The sequence below is a fragment of the Procambarus clarkii genome, chromosome 24 (genome assembly GCF_040958095.1).
Source record: "Procambarus clarkii isolate CNS0578487 chromosome 24, FALCON_Pclarkii_2.0, whole genome shotgun sequence".
Taxonomy (NCBI): Eukaryota; Metazoa; Arthropoda; class Malacostraca; order Decapoda; family Cambaridae; genus Procambarus; species Procambarus clarkii.
In genome coordinates this window covers 18,293,803-18,303,802 of record NC_091173.1, presented here as the reverse complement: position 1 = coordinate 18,303,802, position 10,000 = coordinate 18,293,803, and positions in this window count along the sequence as shown.

Below are 10,000 nucleotides of genomic sequence, written 5' to 3'. Positions count from 1 at the left end.
CCCTGAGCCTCCGACGAGGTGCCGACAGATATGCACGGTAAACCCCAGATACAAACATCACCTCCGACATGACCCAATGTTGGCCATACATGAACACTGTTGGATAAAAACACTGTGTTGTGTAAACGTCGCCGGAAACTTATAATCTGTCGATAGCGGTGATGGGAACGGCTGTACTCCACCTCCACTGACGTTCAGATATTCCTCGTCTCAGCCTCTTTCAACCATGCAATCGATCTCTCCCTCCCTCCAGCATCCCTCTCTCCCTCTCTCTCTCCCTCGACTCTTCATCTATCATTCACCGGTGTCCAGACGCCCATTCGGCGCCTCCTCTATTTATGAAGCACCTTTGTACCTGCCACCCGGGAGGAAATAACAGATTCACCGCCGTGTGATGCCCTCTAAACCAAATTTGCGGGATACGAGGAGAGGTGTTCGTGGGTCCTCCTGGTGACAGTGCGAAACACGCTCCTGAATGTTTTATTTTTTTCAGGTGATGAGTATTTTGCTCAGGTGGTGGCACTGTTACTCAGGTAGTGGCTCTGTTGCTCAGGTGGTGGCACTGTTGTTCAGGTGGTGGCTCTGTTGCTCAGGTGGTGGCACTGTTACTCAGGTAGTGGCTCTGTTGGTCAGGTGGTGGCACTGTTACTCAGGTAGTGGCTCTGTTGCTCAGGTGGTGGCACTGTTGTTCTGGTGGTGGCACTGTTGCTCAGGTGGTGGCACTGTTGCTCAGGTGGTGGCACTGTTGGTCAGGTGGTGGCACTGTTGTTCAGGTGGAGGCACTGTTGCTCAGGTGGTGGCAATGTTGCTCAGATGGTGGCACTGTTGCTCAGGTGGTGGCACTGTTGCTCAGGTGGTGGCACTGTTGCTCAGGTGGAGGCAATGTTGCTCAGGTGGTGGCACTGTTGTTCTGGTGGTGGCACTGTTGCTCAGGTGGTGGCACTGTTGCTCAGGTGGTGGCACTGTTGCTCAGGTGGAGGCAATGTTGCTCAGGTGGTGGCACTGTTGTTCTGGTGGTGGCACTGTTGCTCAGGTGGTGGCACTCTTGCTCAGGTGGTGGCACTGTTGCTCAGGTGGAGGCAATGTTGCTCAGGTGGTGGCACTGTTGGTCAGGTGGTGGCACTGTTGTTCAGGTGGTGGCACTGTTGCTCAGGTGGTGGCACTGTTGCTCAGGTGGTGGCACTGTTGCTCAGGTGGAGGCAATGTTGCTCAGGTGGTGGCACTGTTGCTCAGGTGGTGGCAATATTGCACAGGTGGTGGCACTGTTGCTCAGATGGTGGCACTGTTGCACAGGTGGTGAATACGACAAACTTGCCCCAGGTGAGGGACGACCCCCTCCCCACACGAGACAAACGACCCACTCAAACAGGAGACGACCAAACCCGATCACCCAGCAACCCCCTGACAATTAACTCATTCTAAGCTGCTAATTGATACGAATGCAGCAAATATTCCGGGACAGAGATATGAGATTACCTGCTCGTCCATATCAGCTCGCGATTAACTATTACACTATTATACTATCTTAGCGACGGGAGGAGGAGGAGGAGGATTAAGGTGTAATTTAGCGAGTTGGTAAAGTGCTTCGCCCACACAAGAGGAAGCTTAGTCACGACAGTTTATTGACAGCTTACTGACAGCTGATTGCAAACACCGCCAAGGTCGAGGCCACAGGACTAGTGACACTTACACACATGTGTAAGTGTCACACGGAACACATGTGTCCGATAGTTCTGTCGGACACATGTGTTCCGACAGAGCTGCATTGTGAGGGAGTGTCTGTGAGTGCCACTGAGGGAGTGACTGTGAGTGCCACTGTGAGGGAGTGTCTGTGAGTGCCACTGAGGGAGTGACTGTGAGTGCCACTGTGAGGGAGTGTCTGTGAGTGCCACTGTGAGGGAGTGTCTCTGAGTGCCACTGTGAGGGTGTGTCTGTGAGTGCCACTGTGAGGGAGTATCTGTGAGTGCCACTGTGAGGGAGTATCTGTGAGTGCCACTGTGAGGGAGTGTCTGTGAGTGCCACTGTGAGGGAGTGTCTCTGAGTGCCACTGTGAGGGAGTATCTGTGAGTGCCACTGTGAGGGAGTGTCTCTGAGTGCCACTGTGAGGGAGTGTCTGTGAGTGCCATTGTGAGGGAGTGTCTGTGAGTGCCACTGTGAGGGAGTGTCTGTGAGTGCCACTGTGAGGGAGTATCTGTGAGTGCCACTGTGAGGGAGTGTCTCTGAGTGCCACTGTGAGGGAGTGTCTGTGAGTGCCACTGTGAGGGAGTGTCTCTGAGTGCCACTGTGAGGGAGTGTCTGTGAGTGCCATTGTGAGGGAGTGTCTGTGAGTGCCACTGTGAGGGAGTGTCTGAGTGCCACTGTGAGGGTGTGTCTGTGAGTGCCACTGTGAGGGAGTGTCTCTGAGTGCCACTGTGAGGGAGTGTCTGTGAGTGCCACTGTGAGTGCCACTGTGAGGGAGTGTCTGTGAGGGAGTGTCTGTGAGTGCCACTGTGAGTGCCACTGTGAGGGAGTGACTGTGAGGGAGTGTCTGTGAGTGCCACTGTGAGTGCCACTGTGAGGGAGTGTCTGTGAGTGCCACTGTGAGGGAGTGACTGTGAGGGAGTGTCTCTGAGTGCCACTGTGAGGGTGTGTCTGTGAGTGCCACTGTGAGGGTGTGTCTGTGAGTGCCACTGTGAGTGCCACTGTGAGGGAGTGTCTGTGAGTGCCACTGTGAGGGAGTGACTGTGAGGGAGTGTCTGTGAGTGCCACTGTGAGGGAGTGTCTGTGAGTGCCACTGTGAGGGAGTGTCTGTGAGTGCCACTGTGAGGGTGTGTCTGTGAGTGCCACTGTGAGTGCCACTGTGAGGGAGTGTCTGTGAGTGCCACTGTGAGGGAGTGACTGTGAGGGAGTGTCTGTGAGTGCCACTGTGAGGGAGTGTCTGTGAGTGCCACTGTGAGCGAGACGCTACAAGTGGCACTAAGTGGGACCAAATATGAGTCACTGTGAGGGTGCTTCGTAACTGTGGTAACAGGAGTCTGTAGGAGTGATATTGAAAAACAGCCCGTTAATATATATATATATGGCACTGTCAAGAATCGGCCAGGGTGGCACTGTCAAGAATCGCCCAGGGTGGCACTGTCAAGAATCGCCCAGGGTGGCACTGTCAAGAATCACCCAAGGTGGCACCCATTAGAAATGTAGAGAGCGCCACGGTGAAAAAGCACAGTGTGTCAACATATGATAGAATGTGAAGTACCGTGAAGGGGGGTTCCTTTAGGTCTGGCACTGTGAATGGCTTGCTCAAGTGTGGCACAGTACTCAAAGTGTGTTACAGTGAATGAGGCGCTCAGCGTGGCACTTTGGGAGAGCCGCTAAGCGTGGCACTGTGGGAGATCCGCTCAGCGTGGCACTATGGGAGAGCCGCTCAGAGAGGCACTGTGCCAGGGAGCGCCGACAACTGCGTCCAGAGACGGGCGGTGAGCGACTGTGGCCGCCTCCTGCCCTCCCTGGCTCTCCTCCACCCCCCGGCCCCCCCCGGCTGCTGCCACCCCTGCTGCCACCAGCTGCTGCCACCCCTGCTGCCACCACCTGCCCTCACCCCTGCTGCCACCACCTGCCCTCACCCCTGCTGCCACCACCTGCCCTCACCCCTGCTGCCACCACCTGCCCTCACCCCTGCTGCCACCACCTGCCCTCACCCCTACTGCCACCAGCTGCTGCCACCACCTGCCCTCACCCCTGCTGCCACCACACCACCGGGCGTCAACAACTAACACACCTGGACCGCACTAACCTCGTCTCATCCACCTGTAGTTAGCACAATCGCCGACTGGTCCACGCAGCACCCGCCTGGCCGCCGCCGCCACACTATCACTGCCCAATATAACCACCAAAACAAACAGCCAAACGCAAACCAAAGCACTGCTGCGGGGTGGGGGGGGGGGGTGAAATAACAAATTGGCTGGACTGTGAATTGCAATAAAAAACGCCTCTGGCAGACCCGGGTGGAATGAATACATTTTTACCGCAATACTTTGTACACCCGGTGTGTGTGTGTGTGTGTGTGTGTGTGTGTGTGTGTGTGTGTGTGTGTGTGTGTGTGCGTGTGTGTGTGTGTGTGTGTGTGTGTGTGTGTGTGTGTGTGTGTGTGTGTGGGTGTGTGTGTGTGTGTGTGTGTGTGTGTGTGTGTGTGTGTGTGTGTGTGTGTGTGTGGGTGTGTGTGTGTGTGTGTGTGTGTGTGTGTGTGTGTGTGTGTGTGTGTGTGTGTGTGTGTGTGTGTGTGTGTGTGTGTGCGTGTGTGTGTGTGTGTGTGTGTGTGTGTGTGTGTGTGTGTGTGTGTGTGTGTGTGTGTGTGTGTGTGTGTGTGTGTGCGTGTGTGCGTGCGTGTGTGCGTGCGTGTGTGTGTGTGTGTGCGTGTGTGTGTGCGTGTGTGTGTGCGTGTGTGTGTGTGTATGGGTGTGTGTGTGTGTTTGCGTGCGTGTATAAATTCTGACCGTTCGTGTTCCGGTAACTACCTCAAACAACTCCTCAATCGAACGCCTCTGACCCTCGCTTCTCACCGCTACACCACCAAATGAGTCGCCTCACCTTGCGTCAAAGTTAATATATTCACCGTCAACCCAGGTGGGGTATGACGTATACTAAGCGTGAGGTATGGTGGAAGGGGAAGGGTGAGAAGGGGCCCACACAGCTCGCTGAAGCTGGAGATTATATACCTTCCTATAGAGGGTCGTGGAAATACACCCTTGACTGAACCTGTGAGAAATGTAGTCGACAAAGACCCAGAGTTTATAAGCTTACTGAACCCGAGCCCGGGAAGTTTGTCGACAGCGGCGGGTCTTGATAAGAGCGGTCAGATAGATAGTGTGGATTCACCTAGTTGTATTCACCTAGTTGTTCTTGCGGGGGGTTAAGCTCTGCTCTTTCGGCCCGCCTCTCAACTGTCAATCACCTGTTTACTAACTACTATTTTTTTCCCCACACACACACACATACACCAGGAAGCAGCCCGTGACAGCTGACTAACTCCCAGGTACCTATTTACTGCTAGATGATACAGGGGCATCAGGATGAAAGAAACTCTGCCCATTGTTTCTCGCTGGCGCCGGGAATCGAACCCGGGTCCACAGGATCACGCGTCCGTGTGCGTGTGTGCTCGCCTGTGCGTGTGTGCGCGCGCATTAACCGGCTGTCTAGTCAGCCCGCGCTCTGGAGTTCTGTTTTTTTTTGTTCTTCATGTTCTTGTACGTAATTGCAATGCTACCTTACATGCCTGGTTGAACCATAGACCCGTCTGTTGATTTTTATTTTTCTCCTTTTAAGCCGGGATAAATCTGCCTGCAGCTTCGTGGCACTTCTGGGTGATGTAATCCATCATATCTTGTACTGTCTCTCTGAGTTCTGTTTACCATGGTATTCCCATTAGGAAGTTCCTCATCTCATCATAGTTTCATTTTCGGTAAGCAAACCTTTTCCTGTCCGATGCCTTCCTTCAACCCGTTCTCGCACTTGTTTACAGTCAATATTGGCTTATTTAGTAAGTGCATATGTGACATACTAGTTGATTGTGAATATTTTAGTTTACCTTGAAAAGCTTCATAGAAAACACCGACCTCACCTAACCTTCTTAGTATGTTAAGATAAGCATCTTATTTACAATTATTACTTAACCTATCAACGGTATACGTAAAGTAATAATTGTAATTAAGAAGCAATAAGATGCTTATCTTAACATACTTAAGAAGGTTAGGTGAGGTCGGTGTTTTCTATGAAACTTTTCAAGGTAAATTAAAATATTTACAATCAATTAGTATGTCACATATGCACTTATTAAATAAGCCAATATTGACCATACGCAAGTGCGAGAACGGGTTGCTTCCTTGGACAGGATAAGTTATCGCTACCTGCATCAGAAACTCAAATGCCAGTACGCTGTGGTCACTCATTCTTATCGGGGCTTCAAATGTGTCTTCCCTTATGTCTGATTCATCCAAGGTGAATATCAGGTAGAGTCTAGCTGGTTCATAGTTGCTTCTCTTTCTTGTGGGTCCCTTGACATGATGGCTCAGAATGTTTCTTGTTGCTACGTCTAAGAGTTTAGCTCTCCATGTATCTGCACATCCAAGTGGCTCTTCATTCTCTCAGTCTCTCTCCCCGTGGTTGAAGTCGCCAATGATTAAGAGTCTGCATCCATTCCTGCAGGGAACTGAAGCTACTCTCTTTATTATATTAATGCTTGACATGTTGTTTCTATCGAAATCCTGTCCGAGACTTCCGTCATTTAATGGAGGGGGTTGAAAATGACTGCTACTATTATCAAAGGTTCAACCATTGTCATAGTTCCTATTAATATTATAATCTCTGAATCCTTCACAACCCATCTCTTCTCTTCGAAAACTTCAGTCCTTTCTTATCAGCTGGGCCACTCCACTTATTCTCCCTTCCCTCTCTTTCCTTACTATATAGTAGTCCTGCAAAAACACTGCATTTGTTATAATACCCGACAATTTCGTTTCTGTGAGTCCTATTACATCTGGGTTGCCTTCCTGTACTCTTTCGTCCACTTCACTTACTTTATTTGTAATCCCATCGATGTTTGAGTACATTACCCTGAAGTTCATTTTCCTGTACCCATTATCACACCCACTACCCACTAGTGACGGAAGCTGTTCCATGGACCGGGGCTATTCGGATAGGTTCATCCTCCTGTGGAGTAGTTACCAGGGGTTTGATGAAGGGCTTAGATCTTGCCTGGGCCTGCTTAGGGCAGCAGGAAAGCCAGGGAATGGGGGGCAGGGGATGCTAGAGGTGATGGGGGAGGGAGGATTTGTGAGGAATGGTATGCATTGTGTAGAGGGGGAAAGGAGGGGTTGGGCTTGGAGAGGGGAGCTCTTATAGGAGTGGCAGGAAGTGGTGGTGCAGTTTTCTTAGGGGTTAGCTACAGGTCCTGCGCTCTCGAAAAATACATAATAATTTGAAGTATAAATTACCCCAACGTCAAAATATGATGTACTATAAATCACAGCGGCTCACAAAATTGATGGGCTGTCCCGTTTTCTATTCGTGGGTCCTCGGCTGGATTACTTCCGGGCAACTTGGTACATCACTTTCGCGACGTCGTGACAGGTCGAGAGGTCAGGCTGCACAGGTTACCCCCCCCCCCCTCTTGTACTGTTTATGTGCACCTGGAGACGTTATTGGCCGTGACGCTGCCCCTGTCCTGCAAGGCCACTGTGCTGCAAGGCCCCTGTCCTGCAAGGCCACTGTCCTGCAAGGCCCCTGTCCTGCAAGCTAAGGGTTCTTGAATATATCTTAGTGGTGGGCTGAGGCGGACGCCATTCTCTCCTCTTTTTACGTGTATAAATTGCAATGCTATTTCTTCTCTCGTGGAGATTTGAACAATGTTTTGAACTTGTTTACAGTGTGGTCTTTACTTCGAGAGGTTCGTGGCCACTGACTGCTGGAGTTGCAGTTAGTGGCGATAGGCTGGAGGCAAGAAATTGCATGCAACACGCCTATTTTAACTTGCAATGGCATTCGCGGAGAGAAGGAAAACTGGTTGTGGTCAGCCTCTGTGGCTGTGGCCAGCCTCTGTGGCTGTAGGCAGCCTCTGTGGCTGTGGCCAGCCTCTGTGACTGTGGCCAGCCTCTGTGGCTGTGGCCAGCCTCTGTGGCTGTAGGCAGCCTCTGTGGCTGTGGCCAGCCTCTGTGACTGTGGCCAGCCTCTGTGGCTGTGGCCAGCCTCTGTGGCTGTGGCCAGCCTCTGTGGCTGTGGCCAGCCTCTGTGGCTGTGGCCAGCCTCTGTGGCTGTGGGCAGCCTCTGTGGCTGTAGGCAGCCTCTGTGGCTGTAGGCAGCCTCTGTGGCTGTGGCCAGCCTCTGTGGCTGTGGCCAGCCTCTGTGGCTGTGGCCAGCCTCAGTGGCTGTGGGCAGCCTCTGTGGCTGTGGCCAGCCTCTGTGGCTGTGGCCAGCCTCTGTGACTGTGGCCAGCCTCTGTGGCTGTAGGCAGCCTCTGTGGCTGTGGCCAGCCTCAGTGGCTGTGGCCAGCCTCTGTGGCACACATGGTGAAATCTTCCGCAGGATGTCTCATGAAAGAAACATCTCTGTACCACGTGAAAGTTTCGAATATTTGTTTAAAAAGATTCGTCCATGGAGGAATTTCTGATATCGCATCGCATATGAAGATAGCAGGACGCAAAATGCCAGCATAATACTTTTTGGAAATATATATATATATATATATATATATATATATATATATATTCCCAGAACAAGAAATAAAATCAACACGTTTTACATAACTGAAATTTTTGACTTGTCCTTGCTGCTAGACATTCATACAGGTGGAGGGTTCGAATCCCTGCATTGCTTCCAATGGCTTTCTCGTTAATGTATCACGAGTGAGTCACGTGTGTATGCAATTAAATATTAATGTACGTTTTAGAAGGGCGAGGGAAATTATTAATGCCATCATACATAGCGAGAGAATTTAAAAATAAATGCTATACACAATTCTTAATGACACACAGTAGACACACACATTCCTCCTCCTCCCTCATCATACAACACACACACACACACACACACACACACACACACACACACACACACACACACACACACACACACACACACACACACACACACACTCCTCCCACCATAAAACACTTTCCTTCCATACACATACAGCTCGAAGGCGAATTGATTCATTCAATTACAATCACAATGACAATGAAATTAAAAATGCAATTTGAACATTTCAAAATGCCAGCCATCACACTGAGCACTCCCATTCAACCTTGTGTAATTACCTTCAAATTCTTTCCGGGTGGAGATTAAACACACCAGCACACAGTCACACACACACACACACACACACACACACACACACACACACACACACACACACACACACACACACACACACACAAGAAAATTCACCTTCGCAAATAGAGTGGTAGACGGTTGGAACAAGTTAAGTGAGAAGGTGGTGGAGGCCAAGACCGTCAGTAGTTTCAAAGCGTTATATGACAAAGAGTGCTGGGAAGACGGGACACCACGAGCGTAGCTCTCATCCTGTAACTACACTTAGGTAATTACACACACACACACACACACACACACACGTGTGTACATTATAGCAGACCCATTCGTACTATTCAAGAAGGATGCAAGCAGCAATCATTAAACAAGATGGTGTTGGACGAGCACACAAAACACAAAACCTGGAATACCCACGAGATCTTAAGCAAGCAATTTTGCATTTTGAGCACCTCCACAGCCTCCACTTAGTCGCTGAAAGATCTATTACGAGATCAAGGGGAAATACTATACCTGGATCATACCTGGAGCGGGATTCGGGAGTTCTTCTACTCCCCGAGCCCGGCCTGGAGCCAGGTTTAAAATACCAGGTTCGAAATGCCATATATAAGCATTTCCCGCGCATATTGAACTCTGCATCACTGGAGTCCCTGGTGGGATTAATGGGGGATTTTAATGCTGTATAGTCTGAACAATGCGTTATAGGTATCAGGAAGTGGGATTGAGGTGGATTTTGATCGAGTGTGTTATTGGTGTCTGCCTTTAGTCCAGACTGAGGTGATGGGATCCAGAACATTGTCTATTATAAACACATTCATACACCCGATTATTTAATATATATATTTTAACTCAAAATGATTAAAGAGGCACAGACACACGATATGTTTGGCATATAACTGCCCAGCTTAAGGCACAGCAACCAAATTCAATCATTTATATTCATTTGAACGTAGTGTGGTTTACAATATTTAGCCAAGGTAGAAATGTTTTAGCTACTGATGAAAACATGTAAAGAAATGTTTTAGATATACATAGGTCGTTAGGCGAGGAGATAACAATATGAACAGGGAAACAGAAACCACAGATTGTTTCCATTCGGGTTTAAACAACGGTGAACAGCTGACTAAGACTTAACTAATCTAAGTCTTATTGTGACAGGGGCTGTTACCACCAGTTATTACGACGCCTGATGAAGAAGATAAAG